Consider the following 19,081-nt stretch of genomic DNA (forward strand, 5'->3'; position numbering starts at 1 on the left):
AACTTTGACAAGGTTACCTGAATGAGAAGCCTAATTGAAATTTGATAATGAGCCTTGTAGTATGTCCAGTGTGCTGTTTAACTTGTTTTCTGGCAAAGACAGAGTGTTCTAGAATTTGGAGTATGTCATTAAATGCACAGTATACAGTTGCTGTGCAGTCTGTCAATACTAGTTCAGTCGAGCAACATGCTGCTGCAAGCTACAGTAGTGCCTGAGGCTGCTCTACTCAATAGATTTCACAGATGTTTCTTGTGTGATGTGGAGGAGTAAAAGAAAATGGGGGATGGAGGAAGTGAAGCTAAATCCAGGAGATGCACAGAGAGAGAGAAAATACACTTGGTGGAGGTCTAATGGGAATCGAGCTGCTTCAGCCCAGGCTTGAGGAAGGTGAGTACTACATATGAGACAGTCTGCAGTTGAAGAGTGTTGCAAATGAAGCTGGCTGGGGTCAAAGGGATGGGGGAATGTTGTAATGGAGCCTGAAAGATGTATGAATGAGGTGGATGCAGTAGCAAGTAAATTGTTAAATTGGTTTATTATTGTCACATGTACTAAGGTACAGTAGAACTTTGTTTTCCATGACATCCATACAGATCGTTTCATTATAATAATAAATTGAAGTAGTACAAGGGAAAAGAATAACAGAATGCAGAATAAAGTACTACCAGGCTCAAGGAAAGCTTTCACCACACTGCTATCAGACTCTTGAACAGACCTGTTGTACGACAAGATGGACGCTTGCCCTCCCATTCTACCTCGTTATGTATTAGGGAACCATTCAATAATCCCACAACAGCAGGGGAGAAGCTGTCCCCAAGCCTGGTGGTACATGCTTTCAGCCTTTTGTGCCTTCTGCCCAATGGGAGGGGGGAGAAGAGAGAATGCTTGGGGTGGGGGGGGGAATCTTTCATTATGCTGGTTGCTTTAGTGAGGCAGTGAAAAGTGTAGACAGAGACCATGGAGGGTGAGGCTGATCTCTGGCAGGTAATGGGGCTATTGTGGGGGGAGGGGGAAGAAGTTAGAAAATGGACAGTTTAGAAATTGGTGGGGGGAAGGAATGGGGGGAAATTGTGGCAGGCTTCAGAGCTAGGTACATATGATTAGGGTCTAGAGGGTTGGAGGGGTAATTGGTGAGATTGCTTGTACAAGGAATGGGTTAGTGTAGCTAGGTTGGAGAAGGTAAAAGGTAAGCAATGGAACTAACCTTAGCAGGACCCCAGTCCTGTGCAACTTGAATAAAACCCATTTTCTCAGAAAGTGCCAAGGTTAGACTCTCCTGGAGCAGCGTAATATATTCTCCGGGGTATGATAGGATTTGGCACACATTTGACCAGAAAACACATTAGACATACAAGTAAAGCTCACATTGAGAAATACTCAGTTAAACCTCCTGAGTGGTGCAAAACAATCCAGAAATATTACTGTGTTTCTCTGATTTATTTTGAGAAACTTCTATAGATGCACAGAGGAGAGTATCCTGACTGATTGCATCAGTGCCTGGTATGGAAACACCAATGCCCAGGAATGGAATAGCAAACAAAAAGTGATGGATAGACCCCACTCCATCACAGGCAAAGTCCTCCCCACTATTGAGCACATTTACAAGGAGCACTGCCACAGGAAAGCAGCATCCATCATCAAAGACCGCCACCATCCAGGTCGTGCTCTCTTCTCGCTGCTGTCATCAGGACGGAGGTACAGGAGCCGTTGGTCATAGCACCAGGTTCAGAAACAGTTACTACCCTTCAAACATCTTGCCCTTGAACCACTGTGGATAACCTCATTCACCTCAACACTGAACTGATTCCACAACTTATGGACTCACTTTCAAGACCTCTACAGCTCATTCTCAGTATTATTTATTTACTATTATTTTTATATGCAGTTTTCCTTCTTTTGCACATTAGTTTTGTCAGCCTTCGTTTGTGTGTAGTTCTTTATTGACTATATTCTATTTTTCTGTTCTGCTGTGAATGCCTACAAAAAATGAATCTCAAGGTCGTATAGTAAGTACTTTGATACTGAGTTTACCTTGAACTTTAAACTTTAACTAAATGATCCATTTTCAACCACTGAAGAAAACAGGTCTATGCGATTAATATTTTAGGCAGTTTAAGCTTCATGAAGAACCAAACAGTAGAGGGCGAATTAAGTTGAAAAAGTATAGTTATTGTTAAAACAAAGTTAGAAGTGAGATGACATTAAATTTCAGCTTTTATTTCTGTAATCTCACAAATCTTAACAATATCTTTCAATAAAAGCCATTTATTTTACAAAGGCTGGTGTTGTCATTCACAATTATTGCTTACAGACCACACAGAGTTAATGGAAACTATAATATACAATAAGACAGCTGTTTGGTGATGTGGCTGCCAGGCTTGTTAGGTTGAAACAAACACCTGTATAAACGACATTATATTTGCACAGTGTGTACGTAAGCCTTTATTCTCCTGTTGCCCGGTGATCGGGAACTGACTATCACCTCTAGCTAGACGCTGCCTCGAGAACCTGTTTTCTCCATATGGTCATGGAAAGGAGGAAATGAGTGACACATACCACAAACTGTTCGCTGCAGTTTAGCAATACCAAAACAAAATTCTTGAATCAATTAATTAATGTCCTTAATCTCTTCATAAACAGAGAGCATGTGCGTAAATATTAATGAAAGAAAATCAGCTCTGGAAAACACCAGGGGCCTGGAATTTTAGGTGGTGCCCTGGTTCCCACTCCAAAATATAAACTAATGCATCAGCTAGTAACTGACACGACCCTCTCCATGAGCTAAAGCCAGTATATATTATAATAAAAGGTATGCTCAGAATGGAGACACAAAATGCTGGAATCTGGGCCAAAAAATGAGCCACTGGAACTGGAGCCAGACAGCATCTGTAGAGAGAAATGGACAGCTGATGCTTCAGGTTAAGACCCCTTCATCTGGACTTAAGATGTGTTGCCCTGTGGACTTCAATCTAATTGCAAAGCCAACCCTTGGCTTCCACTCATCTCTTTCTTTAATTCTCCATCTCACTTGCACTCAGACCTCTCTGTCTGCAGCCTACCGCATTGCTCGAACAATACCCATGTTGAGCTCAAGGAATATTGTCTTGTCTTTCATCCAGACATATTACAACCCTCTTGTCTTAATGCTGACTTTCATAATCTCAGAAAGTATCGATTTATCGGCCCTTCTCCCCCTTTCTTTCTCCCTCTCTCCCTCCCCACACCCTTCCTCTACCCCACTCCAACCTCTCCAAAGATATGGCTATATCCTTTCTGTTTCAATTTATTTCCTTGTTTTTTTTTATTCTGTCTCTGACTGTTGCCTTATAAAGTCCTTGTTACTTTAAAAAATGTTGCTTCCACCCTATCACTGGCCTTCCTTCTGTTCTCGCCACTCTCTCACGCTCTACAATTTAAAACAAATTTGTTTTTTCACTATTCCAGTGCTGATGAAGGATCTTTGTTGACTCTGTTTCTCTCCCCACATGTTACTTGCTGAATGCTTCTAGTATTTTCTGTTTTGTGGCTAGTTGTACTATGCTTGGGTGGCAGGATGGAGATACGTCTCTACCAAAGGAGGTGTACGGCGCTCCTTCCCTCCGCTAGCCTGCAGCTCACCCTTAGGCAAAATGTAGCCCCTAGTTCGCCCCCTGATCAGGGTCACGTGAACCCATGGGAGCAGGTAGTGGATGGTCATATGAGCAAGTCCAAGTTATGCGACCACTGACAATCTCTGAAGATTGGTAATGGCAGGAATCACCCATCTTGTAAAGACACTGCCCAGAAGGCAGCAATGGCAAAACACTTCCTCAGAAAATTTGTTAATAACAATCATGGTCATAAGACCATGATCCCCTACGTCATATGACATGGCACACGATAATGATGCCGATGTACCATGCTGATATAAATCCAGCTCTTGATCGCCTTTGTGTTACTTAAAAGAAATACAGATCAAAGTCAGAATGCTTTGTCTGAGACAGAAACACTTCAGTGTGGTTAGGGGTAGTTGCCTCACACTTACTTGGTATGGGCATTGCATGGTAACACAACAGAGAGCCGATAAAGGCCAAAGAGACAGTATACTCATAACGACAGGGCTTCTGACCATTGGAAAAAAGATAACAGGAACTTAGACTTAAGTCAGACATTTTTCCTTTAAAAATCCTGGGGAAGACACATGTCCGGTGGTGATGAGTATAATTAAAACTAGGAAGAACTTGAAAGACGACAATAATCGGGCGGGAGGAGAAGATGGCAGCGCGACGCAGCACGCGCAGCTCTCCAGTGAAATGATATCGTATCTGTTAAATAGGGGCCGTGGACAATTCTGATTTGATGGAGACAGACATGAGAAGGCACAGGTGAACATCTGGAGAAATTTCTGAAACGCCGGTTTGCTGCCATTATACCGTGCGATCGAGAATCTTCTGGAGGGAAGGCCCCAAAATCCCCGGCTTCGCCTGCTGCTGGCGACCGAGGCTGAGGTCGAAGCGCTCGGATAAAGATGGTGCTCGTTACTCGGTGTCGGAGGGCTGATCGGAGGCTCGAAGTTTTCGGATGACTCAGAGTCGGACTGTGGTCGGGTATGGCAGGGAGAGTTTTCTTCCTTCTCCCGTCTGCGTGAGATGTGGGACATTCGAGAGACTTTGAACTTTTTTACTGTGATCATGGCCTGTTCTTCATCAAGTTATGGTATTGTTGCGCTGTTGTAACTATATGTTATAATTATGTGGTTTTTGTTAGTTTCCATTAACTCCTGTGTTTCTGTGATATCACACCGGAGGAATATTGTATCATTTCTTAATGCATGCATTACTAAATGACAATAAAAGAGGACTGCGTGTCCTCATAATCTAATCTAATCTAATCTATTTTAAAGCTTGTGACCAATCGATTTTCAGCCATGTGTTAAAATATCTTAGCTTATATCAATACATGAAGAGCAAAATGATAAGATGTGAAAGAATAGGACCTATCAAGTGTGACAGTGGGAAAATGTATATGGAACCGGAGGAAATAGCAGAGGTACTTAATGAATACTTTACTTCAGTATTCACTATGGAAAAGGATCTTGCTGATTGTATTGCTGACTTGCATCAGACTGAAAAGCTTGAGCATGTAGATATTAAGAAAAAGGATGTGCTGGAGCTTTTGGAAAGCATCAAGTTGGATAAGTCACTGGGACCCGATGAGATGTACCCCAGGCTACTGTGGGAGGCGAGGGAGGAGATGGCTGAGCCTCTGGCGATGATCTTTGAATCATCAATGGGGATGGGAGAGGTTCAGGAGGATTGGAGGATTGCAGATGTTGTTCCTTTATTCAAGAAAGGGAGTAGAGATAGCCCAGGAAATTATAGACCAGTGAGTCTTACTTCAGTGGTTGGTAAGTTGATGGAGAAGATCCTGAGAGACAGGATTTATGAACATTTGGAGAGGTATAATATGATTAGGAATAGTCAGCATGGCTTTGTCAAGGGCAGGCCATGCCTTACGAACCTGATTGAATTTTTTGAGGATGTGACTAAACACATTGATGAAGGTAGAGCAGTAGATGTAGTGTTTATGGATTTCAGCAACGCATTTGATAAGGTACCCCATGAAAGGCTTATTGAGAAAGTAAGGAAGCATGGGATCCAAGGGGACATTGCTTTGTGGATCCAGAACTGGCTTGCCCACAGAAGACAAAGTGAGGTAGTTGACGGGTAATAATCTGCATTGAGGTCGGTGACCAATGGTGTGCCTCAGGGATCTGTTCTGGGACCCTTACTCTTTGTGATTTTTATAAATGACCTGGATGAGGAAGTGGAGGGATGAGTTAGTAAATTTGCTGATGACACAAAGGTTGGGGGTGTTGTGGATAGTGTGGAGGGCTGTCAGAGGTTACAGTGGAACATTGATAGGATGCAAAACTGGGCGGAGAAGTGGCAGATGGAGTTCAACCCAGATAAGTGTGAAGTGGTTCATTTTGGGAGGTCAAATATGACGGCAGAATATAGTATTCATGGTAAGACTCTTGACGGTGTGGAGGATCAGAGGGATCTTGGAGTCCAAGTCAAAGCAGCTGCACAGGTTGACTCTGTGGTTAAGAAGGCATACGGTGCATTGGCCTTCATTAATCGTGGGATTGAATTGAGGAGCCAAGAGGTAATGTTGCAGCTATATAGGACCCTGGTCAGACCCCACTTGGAGTGCTGTGCTCAGTTCTGGTCGCCTCACTACAGGTAGGATGTGGAAGCCATAGAAAGAGTGTAGAGGAGATTTACAAGGATGTTGCCTGGATTGGGGAGCACGCATCATGAAAACAGGTTGAGTGAACTCGGCCTTTTCTCCTTGAAGAGACGGAGGATGAGAGGTGACCTGACAGAGGTGTATAAGATGATGAGAGGCATTGATCATGTGGATAGTCAGAGGCTTTTTCCCAGGGCTGAAATGGTTATCACAAGAGGACACAGATTTAAGGTGCTGAGGAGTAGGTACAGAGGAGATGTCAGGGGTAAGTATATTACTCAGAGAGTGGTGAGTGTGTGGAATGGGCCGCCGGCAACAGTGATGGAGGTGGATACGATAGGGTCTTTTAAGAGACTTTTGGATAGGTACATGGAGCTTAGAAAAATAGAGGGCTATGGGGAAGCCTAGCAATTTCTAAGGTAGGGACGTGTTCAGCACAACTTTGTGGGCCGAAGGGCCTGTATTGTGCTGTAGGTTTTCTATGTTTCTATGTTTCAATACATTTGCTTTGATTGTTGAAAGGAATAACAGCTTACCAACTTATTCCCTTGCTAACCTAGTATGTGAAAATGTACTTTGGCATTTTCACTTCGTCTAGTTTTTATCATGGATACAGTGCCTATAAAAAGTATTCACCCCCCCACCTTAGAAGTTCCATGTCTTATAGTTTTACAATATTGAATCACAGTGGATTTAATTTGGCTTTTTATGACACTGATCAACAGAAAAAGGCTTTTTTGTGTCAAAGTGAAAAACAGATCCCTACAACATGACCTAAATTAATTACAAATATAAAACTCAAAATAATTGAATGCTTACCGCCTTTAATATGACACACCAAATCATCACTGGTGCAGCTAATTGGTTTTAGAAGTGAGGGAAGCCACCAAAAGACCTATGCCAACTCTGGAGGGATTACAAACTTCAGTGGCTGAGATGGGAGAGACTCCATAGACAGCAACTGTTGCCTGAGTTCTTCACCAGTCACAGCTTTATGGGAGAGTGGCAAAGAGAAAGACACTGTTGAAAAAAGTCACATGAATTCTCAGCTAGAGTTTGCCAGAAGGCATGTGGAAGACTCTGAAGTCAGCTGGAAGAAGGTTCCATGGTCTCATGAAACCAAAATTGAGCTTTCTGGCCACTAGACTAAACGCTATGTTTGGTGTAAGCCAAACACTGCACACAATCAAAAACACACCATCCTTACTGTGAAGCATGGTGGTGGCTACATTATGCTGTGGGGATGCTTCACTACAGCAAGCCCTGGAAGGTTTGTGAAGTCAGAGAGTAAAATGAATGCAACAAAATATGGGGACATCCTGGAGGTAAACCTAAAGCAGTCTGCAAGAGAACTTGGGAGAAGATTTCTTTTCCAGCAAGACAATAACCCCAAGCATAAAACCAAAGCTGTACAGGAATGGCTGAAAAACAACAAAGTTAACGTCCTGGAGTGGCCAAGTCAGATTCCATACCTCAATCCAATTGAGAATTTGTGGCTGGACTTGAAAAGGGTTGTTCCCTCATGATCCCAATGCAATCTGACAGAGTTTGAGCAGTTTTGTAAAAAAGAATGGGGAAGAATTGCAGTATCCAGATGTGCAAAGCTGATAGAGACCTATCCACATAGAGTCAAGGCTATAATTGCAGCCAAAGGTGCATCTACTAAATACTGATTTGAAGGGGGCGAGTAATTATGCAATCAATTATTTTGTGTTCAATAATTCTAATAAATTCAGAACAATTTTTAGAAATTTGTTTTCATTTGACACAAAAGAGTGTTTTTCTGTTGATCAGTGTCAAAAAAGCCAAATTAAATCCACTCTGATTCAATGTTGTAAAACAATAAAACATCAAAACTTCCAAGGGAGGGTTAATACTTTTTATAGGCACTGTACATGCTACCAACATCAAACATGTACACCTCCACAGAGGTAACTTGGTATGTTTGGCTTCTGAAGTCTGGCTTCTTTCACTGTTGGATTACGAATTTCATCTAAAGTCAAATTCCCACCAGTCAGCTCCTCTCAGGGAAGTGCATTTATCTAACCACTGGTCACACAGCCACCAAGTCCTGTCCCTGATGGTTTTTTTCTCGCAAAGGTTGTTTAATAACTTGTGTTTTAATAGATTTTTTCCCATACGGTGTGCGCTTTATTGGCAATCATTTCCTTTCTTCAGAGGAGCCGTTTTCTGCGTCATTGAATCTCCTGACTTAAAAGGAATTGCATTGATTGCGTTTTATTAGCCGTGTCTTCGAGCATGATAAGTAGATTGCATTGTACCTATTCAAAAGGAACTAGCTGGCTTTCTGTTGCTTATCCTTCGACTTTGGGCTGAACTGCTTTAGCACTTTAGTTTGGCTTTACAAAGGCATTTTACCTATATCCAGTGGCTTATTTTACAGATTAATCATCCTAGGACAACTTCATGCTAGTGACATTGTAAGTTCTGCCATTAACTGACCTAACAATGTCACTGCAAATTTTCCAACATTCTCCCGGATTTGCCCTTCCCTCTCTCCCTGCCCCTACTCCAACTTTTACTTTCCATCTTCCCTGAAGTCACTGGTCCTTGGCTAAAATTCCTGAGTTAGTTCACCAGCACTAACATTCTTTTCAAGTGGACCTGGACTACCAACATGAGCAACTACTTAAAGCATGGCAGAAAATTCCACTCCTCAATTCACAAAACCAAAAAAATCAGCAGATGCTGGAGATCCAAGCAACACACATAAAATGCTGAGTTCCTCCAGCATTTTGAGTGTGTTCCTCAATTCACATTCATGTTTTCTAGTTGGTGAGAAGATTGATAGCTATTTTATCTCCTCTCTATATCAGGATCTCCGAACATATTGGCATATAAGTTATCTGTATTCAAATGTTCCCAGCTCACAGAAACCTCTTCTTACTTTTATAAATTTGTAGTAGATATGCACGGACAGCATTCTAACTGTTTGCATCACAGCCTAGTAGGAAGGCTCCAATGCACAATTCACCATCCAGGACATGCTCTCTTGTTATTACTACCATCAGGGTGGATGTACAGGAAGGAGCCTGGAGACCCACACTCAATGATTCAGAACCAGCTTCTTTTTCTCCATCATCAGATTTCCGAATGGTCCATGAACCCAAAGTTCAAAGTGTCATGGTCCGGTCCATGAAGTCCTCATTCCGGTCCTTGGTCTGGTCCGTGGACTCAGGACTCCGGGTCTTCCAGCTGTCCCTTGTTTTGGTTGAGTTAATCATAGGCACCAGATTCCCATCTTGGGGCTTGTAATATAAGTGGCCTTGTGGTCGAGTGTGGGCTGCTGGTTTGTCTTGTCAAGATTCCCTGGGAGCAACCTGCTGGTGGAAGGCTAGAGCGGCCACTTGCCATCTTTAGGCTGTGTTGGTGAACCATCGCTTCATGGAGCCTTGCTGTCGGTAGTCGGAGCTGTCTTTGCGGTATGGATTCGGCTGTTTCCCGGGCCAGCTGAGTGGCCATCAGCCACTCCGAACTAGGTAGTGATCCAGCTGTTTCCGTAGCCAGCCTAGGTTGCTGGCCGTACCTGCGACTTGGAGCAACCCCAATGCGGAGATGGAACTGTCTGTCGTTCTTCAGTGTTTGTCTCTTCTTGTCCTCGCCTCCGTGGGGTAAGTCAGGCCGTTTTGCTATTGCTCTGCGGAGGGAATCTGTCTTGTCTTGTCCGCGCCTCCATGGGGTAAGTCAAGCCGTTCTGCTGTTGCCTTGCGGGGGGACCTGTCTTGTCTTGTCTTTCCTCTGTTGGGTAAGTCCGGCCGTTCTGCCGTTACCCGACAGATGGACCTGACCCACCTTGGTGTGGCGATAAAGTTGATTCCCAGCTTGTCTCAGTATAAGTCCTGGCTCTATGTCTGTGTACTGTCCAGTCTCATGTTGGTATCGTGTTAAAGATGAGTCCTGGCTTTTTGAAGGATAAGTCCCAGCTCTATGTTGACGTACAGTTCCCAGTCTGTCTCTGAGTTCCAGCCTCCGAGTTATCAGTTTCTGCATCTCAAGAGCCAAGACCCCAGCCTCAAGCCTCAAGACCCCAGCCACATCCTGTAGCCATGTCACGTCCTTGCCTAGTTCTGGGGTCCGAGCCCGAGGCAAGACCCAGGTTCTGGGTCCTTGTCCAGTCTCTGGCTTGGAATCCAAGCACAGGCTCCTAGTTCATGGTTCCTTGTCTGGGTTCCCTGCTTCCTGTCCATGTCCTAGCCCAGGTCCTGTATCCTAGTCCTGTCCCTAGTACTTCAGTGTCTGTGTCTTGCATTTGGGTCCATTCCCAATGCCCCCATTATGACACAAAGTACATTTATGATCAGAGTATGCATGCCATATACAACCTTGAGATTCATCTTCTTGCAGGTAACCACAAAGCACAGAAACACAATAGAATCCACAAAAGAACCCCACACAACAAATACCAATGAACATCTAATGTGCAAAACAAGAACAAAATGTGCCAACAATAAAAAGTAAACAAATAACACACAAAACATGAACTGCAGAGTTCCCAAATGTGAACACTACTTTGTTATTCCTTTTCTAGAGACCTTATTTCATTTTTGAAATTTATAGTAATTTTGTGTCTTTGCACTGCACTCATCATTATCATTATGTGCAGTGTTGTATGCTATTGCCAATCATGGTCTCATGACCATGATTGTTCTGGGCAAATTTTTCGACAGTAGTGTTTTGCCATTGCCGCCTTCTGGGCAGTGGCTTTACAAGATGTTGAACCCAGCCATTATCAGAGATTGTCTGCCTGCCATCAATGGTTGCATAACCAGAACTTGTGATATGCATCAGCTGCTCATACAACCATCCACCATCTGCTCCCATGGCTTCATATAACCCTAATCCGGGAGCTAAGCAGGTGCTACACCTTGCCTGAGGGTAACTTGCTGGCTAGCGGAGGGAAGGAGTGCCTTACGCCTCCTTCGGTAGAGACGTATCTCCACCTCACCACCCTGGCTCAAAACAACAAGATTTATGTCATACAAGTGAGTGATAATAAACCTAATTCTGATTTTGATTCTGACCACACCAACAGTAAAGAACCTTGCATGCTTCATCTTCCGACCTACTTTACTGGATAGTGGCGATGCATTCAACAACTCAGTTACCAACAACTGTTTGCTGCAGTATTTGCAATTATTTGGCTCAGTATAGAAGTCCATTCAAAGTCTCAGTAGGCATTGTGAGTTCAATCATTGCTACAAGCTTGACTACATAAACCTACCACTAAGATGCAGCGCTATGGGAGTGCTGCATTGTCAGGAACAGTGGCCAGTTTTAACCTGAAGGTGATTTAACAAGGGGATGCTGGCGAGTTGGATGTGGGGTGATCTGTTGTGAGGTCTTGAATCATGGAGGAATAGATTTCCTGCAAAATTTAAGACAAGGACTCCTTTAAATAGGGCTCTCTGCCTGTGCTCAATGATTGGCAGGCTGGAGAGGTCTCCTTGGCAGGAACGAAGGCAGATAGTTACATTGGAATAGGAAGAAAGATAATTGGAGGGCTGTCTGAAATATAACAGGAGAGAAGGGGATGATGGTGTGTAGAGTATTTGTGTCCATGTTACAGGCAGCATCCTGATCATGGGTTGTACTAGCTACAGAAGTTGTGAACTTGATTACGAGAAGTTGTGTCCTGATTACCAGGAGGGGAGATCTGGTCATGGTTGAGAATTCAAGGTGGTGAGGAGGCTCACCTGGTTACATGTTCAGACTGGAGCTGTGTTGATTATGAGATCATCAGTGCAAGGAAATGGATCCAAGCTTACTGATCCTCAGAGTTCCCACGCTCCCTTCTTGCCCTTTAATGATTCTTTGAAAGTTACATTAGCAGCATCACCTGTGAGATGTATTGCATGCAAAAGTGAAAAAGAAAGATGAAAAGGGAATCTGAAGTCATTGAAAAGTTCAAACGCAGGAGGCCATTGTCCTATTCTGGTCAAAAAAGACCTATCCATTCTAATCCTTCCTTCCAACATACTGTACTGTACTGCATGGCAAAGTACATATAATGTTTAAAAGCGAGCCATTCAGGCAGTGACTTCCAGACTCTGATCCCCTGTGGGTGAAAAAAAATGCTTGTCTACCCTCTGAACTTTCTACAAATTACTTTATGTCTATCTCCTATGGTTTTTATTCTCTCTTCTAATGGACGGAGGAATTTTGTATTTATTTTGTCTAGGTCCTTCATAATCTTACACTTCTCAGTTAATTTTCACTCAGCCTGCCCTGTTCCAAAGAAAGCAACTGCTGCTTGGACAAACCCCCCACCGCAGTGCAATCACAGTATTATCCAAAAGCGTTGGCTGCAGATACATCCTCCTGATGAAGCCATAGCAGCAAGTGGCCATTTTCATGGCTTTCTGGCTGCCAAATTTTCTATCCTCGTTTACCAATTAATTCAGTAGCATTATGTCCATCTCAGAGTTCAAAGTTCAAAGTAAAATTTATTATCAGAGTACATACATGTCACCACATTCATCCCGGAGATTCTTTTTCTGTGGGCAGACTTAGTAAATCTATAGAACAGTAACTGTAAACAGGATCAATGGACATCAAACTGTGCAAATGCAGATATAAGTAAGTATCAATAAATAATGAGCATGAAATAACAAGATAAAGAATCCTTAAAGTGAGATCATTGGTTGTGGGAACACCAGAAATAGAATGAATGTAGTTATCCCCTTTCGTTCAAGAGCCTGATGGCTAAGGGGTAGTAATTGTTCTTGAACCTGGTGGTGTGAGTCCTGAGGCTCCTGTACCTTCTACCTGATGGCAACAGTGAGAAAAGAGTGTGGCCTGGGTGGTGAGGATCTTTCATGATGGATGCTGCCTCTCTACAGCAACATTTCATGTGGATGTGCTCAGTAGTTGGAAGTGCTTCACCCATGATGTACTGAGCCAACTCTACTAGGATTTTCTGTTCAAAGGCATTGGTGTTCCCATACCAGGCCATAATGCAACCAGTCAGCACACTTTCCACCACACATCTATTGAAGTTTGCCAAGGTTATCGATGACACGCCAAATCTTCCCAAACTCCTGAGGAAGTAGAGGCACTGTTGTGCTTTCTTTGCAATTATATTTATATGGTATGTCCAGAACAGGTCCTCTGAGATAGTGACACCCATGAATTTAAAGTTACTGACCCTCTCAACTTCCGTTCCTCTGATGAGGACTGGCTCATGGACCTCTGATTTCCCGCTCCTGAAGTCTACTATCAGTTCCTTGGTCTTATTGACACTGAGTGAGAGGTTGTTGTTATTACACCACTCAGCCAAATTTTCAGTCTCCCTCCTGTATACTGATTCGTCACCACATTTGATACAGCCCACAACAGTGGTGTCATCAGCAAACTGGTATATGGCTTTGGAGCTGGACTTAGCCACACAGTCATAGGTGTAAAGCAAGTAGAGCAGGGGGCTGAGTACACATCTCTGGCATGCTCCTGTGGTGATGGAGATTGTGGAGGAGATGTCTTTGCCAATCCAAACTGACTGGAGTCTGGAAGTGAGGAAATCCAGGATCCAATTGCACAAGGGAAAGATCCATGAGTGGATAAATTTGAGAAATGTAAGAGGAAACCAGAAGTAAAAGCAGAAAATGAATGGACACAGTAGGTTAATTAAAGTAATAACGCATGCTCCTGGGAACAACCTCGGAATACAAAGATGTCCCTTTAGACCAGAGGGTGGTGAGTGTGTGGAATTCATTGCCACAGACAACTGTGGAGGCCAAGTCATGGGGTATATTTAAAATGGAGGTTGATAGTCAAATGGAGTCAAAAGTTATGAGGAGAAAGCAGGAGAATGGGGTTGAGAAGTAAAATAAATCAGCTATGAGCAAATGGCAGAGCACATTTGATGGGCCAAAGGGCCTAATTCTGCTCCTACATCATATGGTCTATTGGCCTTGCCCACACCTTTGTCACATCATAGGTGGACATTCAAGTCTACACACATAAAAAGCCACCTGAGCTACAGCATGAACAGCTGTAGCATTAGATTTGTCAAAAACACCACATGGTAAATCTCTTCACAATTTATGTTATTGACTCTAGGTGAACAAGAAGCTACTACTGTAAAACATTGAATGAACAGGTAATCTATTTTTGGTACTGATGTTTAAAGAAAGCAGATGGTCAGGGGCTGATGCTGGCTAAGCTATCAGAACATCTCACTCTTCTTCAAGTTATAACATGGATAAATGGAAGAAGCAGCTGAGCACTTGAGTTTACATCTCGCTCTATTATGTCAGGCTAAATTATAGAATTAGGGAAGCTATCGTCTTCCACTCAGATTTCACCTTCTGAACAAAGTTATCTCATGGAAAGTCACCAGCTGAAACCTCAACCTTGCTGCATCTTCTAACCGAGGATAGACCAAACTAATTTACAGTCATTTAAATTCATTGCTCATTGCAACTGCTACACATGGTATATGTACATATGCATAGTACTTGGTGCTAAATTCAACTCTATCGCTTACAGTGGAGCTGAATTTTGGCAGTGGAGGCAACCTACTATGTTAATTTGTTGCATTTATTTACATGTGACTGAGGATGAATGAGTAAGAGATAAGTAAAATTAGATGATTTGCCACTACTTTTTTGGAGAGGATTGATTTCTTGTTTCTTGATAACTGATTGAGAAACTACTGGGCATAAGTTGATCAAATAAATTCAAGCAGAGTGAGATCCCAAGCAGATCAGCTTTACAACTTGCATTTGTATAACACCTTTAATATAGCAAGAGACAGCAGGGTACTTTATAAAAGCATTTTCATTGAAAATAGTTGTTACTGAATTAAAGGTGAACATGACAGAATATTTAGAAGTGATTAAAATTAAGTCAAATACAAAGGTTTGAAGTTGTCATCTACTGTAAATGAGGTGGCCTAATATGCCACCTTCCGTCAGTCTCCTGGGAAAAACATCTCTAAACAGGAGGCTTGCATATCTTTAATGCCACTGCCAATTTAGTGGTGAAAGTTTTAAATTATGGCCACTTTTGTTCTTGTTCATTAAGAGCAGTGGTGAGACTTTGCCAGATGCAATTAATTTAGGATGATCTGACCAACAGAGAGAAGACTATTGCAATTGATTATCAGACTAAAAATGGGTTCTTAAATATAAGAGTAAAGAATATTAATCCACTCTAATTTGCTGAAAATCTGTGCACATTTTCATTAACTAAAGGAATTGGATCCTCTTGCATCGATGAGTATTCAAACACAAACAGTGGCCCCAAAAATATGTAACATGTTTGGAACTCATTTCAGTAACTACAAATATTGCAAGACTTGGCCTCTCATTGCCTGCTCCTTTTGTTGAAAGCAGAGAGGTAGATTGAGCAAAGGGATCTTCCAGAGTGCTGGGCTTCCGGACTTCGCAGGGAATTTTTGACTGAATGCATTAATCGCTCCAGACCAGAACATGAGATATTCACAAACTAGAAAAGATACCATTCTTTTGGTATATGGCTCATTTTACAACCAAGGCCAATAGAAAAAGTTGCAATTATTCCCTCCCCAGCTACAAGGCAAGCTTACACCCACTGTATCACGCCCCCAATCTGTTTTTCCCAACAGTCAAGCCTCACACTGGGTCTATGGGCCAATTTTCCAGCAGTGTTTAATTGCAGTAGTCAGTACATCTTCATGATCCACTTTGCCTGCTGGCTTTACATAGGTAAGGCTGCTTGGAGACGAAGGAGATACACTTATCACTTAAGTCTACACAGTCACCTGAAGCCATTTACATTACATACAGTGCATAATAGTACCTTCAATTTATGTAAATAGGCAGGCTCGTGGTGTTTTTAAGTAACATTTCTGTTGCCTGTATTTTGTGACATCCACATCACAGATTAGGTAACCTTAAAATCAGCACATGAAATCATATTTCATCACAACGATATTTTAGAAAATCTGCACTTGTACCTTATGTTGGTGATCTCACATTCTCAACCATTCCACTAATGGGAACACACTTATTCACTATGTTCAGACCCCTCTGCATTTTATATTCTTCTGTCAAATCTGCTCACAGCCTTCTCCAAAGAGAACAGTTCCAGCTTCTCCAATCTATCCTTGTAACTACAATCCCTTATTTCAGGAAATGTTCTCGTAGGTGTTTTCTGGACTTTCCCTAATACCCTGACATACAGGGTACCCTGACTACAAAGTACCCAGGACATCTTCAAGGAGCGGTGTCTCAGAGTGAGCAGTTTCAAGTTTCTGGGTGTCAAGATCTCTGAGGATCTAACCTGGTCCCAACATATTGATGCAGTTATAAAGAAGGCAAGACAGTGACTATACTTCATTAGGAGTTTGAAGAGATTTGGTCTGTCAACAAATACACTCAAAAACTTCTATAGATGTACCGAGGAGAGCATTCTGACAGGCTGTATCACTGTCTGGTATGGTGGTGGGGGGGTGGGGGTGGGGGGCGCGCTTCTGCATAAAACCAAAAGAAGCTGCGGAGGGTTGTAAATTTAGTCGGCTCCATCTTGGGTACTAGCCTACAGAGTACCCAGGACATCTTTAGGGAGCAGTGTCTCAGAAAGGCGGCGTCCATTATTAAGGACCTCCAGCACCAAGGGCATGCCCTTTTCTCACTGTTACCATCAGTTAGGAGGTACAGAAGCCTGAAGGCACACACTCAGCGATTCAGGAACAGCTTCTTCCCCTCTGCCATCCGATTTCTAAATTGACATTGAACCCTTGGACACTACCTCACTTTTTTAATATATATTATTTCTGTTTTTGCATGATTTCTAATCTGTTCAATATATGTATACATACTGTAATTGATTTACTTATTTATTTATTATTATTATTATTTTATTTTTCTCGTCTGTATTATATATTGCATTGAACTGCTGCTGCTAAGTTAACAAATTTCACGACACATGCCAGTGATAATAAACCTGATTCTGAATTCTGAATTCTGAACACAGTACTTCCAATAATGTGGCAAATAGAAATGAACACAATATTCCAGTTGATGCCAGATCCGTATTTTATAAACGTTCAGTGTGATTTCTCTCTATAATACTCCAAATGGTCTATAGATAAAGCATGCTATATTAACCACTTTTGTGACAAGTCCTGCCACTCTCATTGATTTCTGCACAGTTAAACCCAAGTCCCTCTACTCCTGCACCCATTTTAGAAAAGTATCCTTTATTTTCTATTGCCTTTCGTTTTTCCAACCAAACTGTACTACCTCACCTTTCTATTAAACTTCATGTGCTCTGCATCTGTCAATTCCTCTATCCTAGTGCAATATACCATTAAAATGAATCAATGCCTATTATGAAACAAGAGCTTGAATTCGCATAATTATCATTCCTCATGTACCTTATTTCACTAAACCAGGGGTGTCAAACTACCGGCACGCGAGCCAGATGCAACCCGCGAAAGGGTCCAATCTGGCCCGCGGGATGAATTGGTGGAAGAGAAAGTATATTCACGAGCATTTATTATGTATCCATACGGCAGCTGCTCTCTCTCCCTCGCCGCTCTCTCTCCCACTGCTGTCCGTGCCATCTGTTACACTGGCAGCTTGTTGTGTGTGCTTAGAAAACAATAGGTGGCAGTTAACCACCTGCTGTGTGCACCCTGCACTGAAGACCACTAGGGCCCCACTTATGTCGTCAGACACAGTATAAACACACAGACTACTCAGGTAAGTAACACCTATAGCAAGGCTGAGACTGTTTGCTGCTGTGGTTCAAAATGCTTTCCAAGAAAAGAAAAGTTGACATCGAAGGTCGGATATTCAACGATAAATGGAAAGATCATTTTTTCTTTTGTGAGGTTAACGGCAAACCTGTGTGTCTGATATGCTCGCAACAAGTAGCTGTGGCAAAAGAGTACAATATCAAGCGACACTATAAGACGTCACACGGAGAAAAATATGAGTACAATAAGAGTACAATATCAAATGACAGTATGAGATGTCACACGGAGAAAAATATGACAACTACGCAGGATGACTCAGAACGCAAAAGGTAAACGAGCTTGAAACAGCTCTGAAAAAACAGCAATCAGTGTTCACCAAAAGTCGACAGACTCATGATGGAGCTGTCAAGGCCAGCTATATTATTGCCAACAAAATAGCTGCTGCGTCAAAGCCATACTCAGAGGGGGAATTCATCAAAGCATACATGCTGACGGCCGCTGAGCTGGTGTGCCCTGAGGAGAGACAGGCTTTTGGTAATATCAGCTTGTCAAGAAATACTGTGGCAGAGAGAATCAGGGACCTTGCAGGAGATTTGAACAGTGAACTAAAAGACAAAGTGAAGTCATTTATTGCCTTCTCTATTGCAATTGATGAGAGCACCAACGTGACTGACGTAGCTCAGTTGGGAATATTTATTCGTGGTGTTGATGCATCTTTGACCGTCACCGAGGAGTTTGTGGAGATGGTGCCCATGACAAACACCACAATGGCGAACGACGTTTTCTCCAGCCTCGTCGAGGCCTTGGACGGACTGGGGGTTGACTGGAGTCACGCTGTCAGCGTGGCAACAGATGGCGCACCGGGCATGGTGGGGGAAAAAGACAGGTGTTGTTGCGAAACTCAGAGAGAAAGTTCAGACGGAGAATCCAGAACAGGAATTCTGGAATTTTCATTGTATTATACACCAAGAGCCGTTATGTAGCAGGAGCCTGAAAATGGATAATGTCATGGATGTAGTAATCAAAACGGTTAATTTTATTAGAGCCAAGGGACTGAACCATTGGCAATTTGACACTCTTTTGTCTGAAAGTATTATTGGACACGGCCTACTCTACCACACTGAAGTCTGCTGGTTGAGCAGAGGGGTT

At 42.7% G+C, this 19,081-nt stretch overlaps 1 protein-coding gene across 1 annotated transcript in view; it reads left to right on the top strand.

Annotated features, from left to right (window-relative positions):
- Positions 1–289: 289 nt before the first annotated feature.
- etv4 (ETS variant transcription factor 4) overlaps positions 290–19,081 on the top strand; it is a 206,793-nt gene continuing 188,001 nt past the window's right edge. The window contains exon 1 of the mRNA XM_072248641.1: positions 290–387. The gene's annotated coding sequence lies outside the window, so the exon portion shown is untranslated. The remainder of the gene's footprint in view (positions 388–19,081) is intronic.

The sequence above is a fragment of the Mobula birostris genome, chromosome X, assembly GCF_030028105.1.
Source record: "Mobula birostris isolate sMobBir1 chromosome X, sMobBir1.hap1, whole genome shotgun sequence".
Lineage (NCBI taxonomy): Eukaryota > Metazoa > Chordata > Chondrichthyes > Myliobatiformes > Myliobatidae > Mobula > Mobula birostris.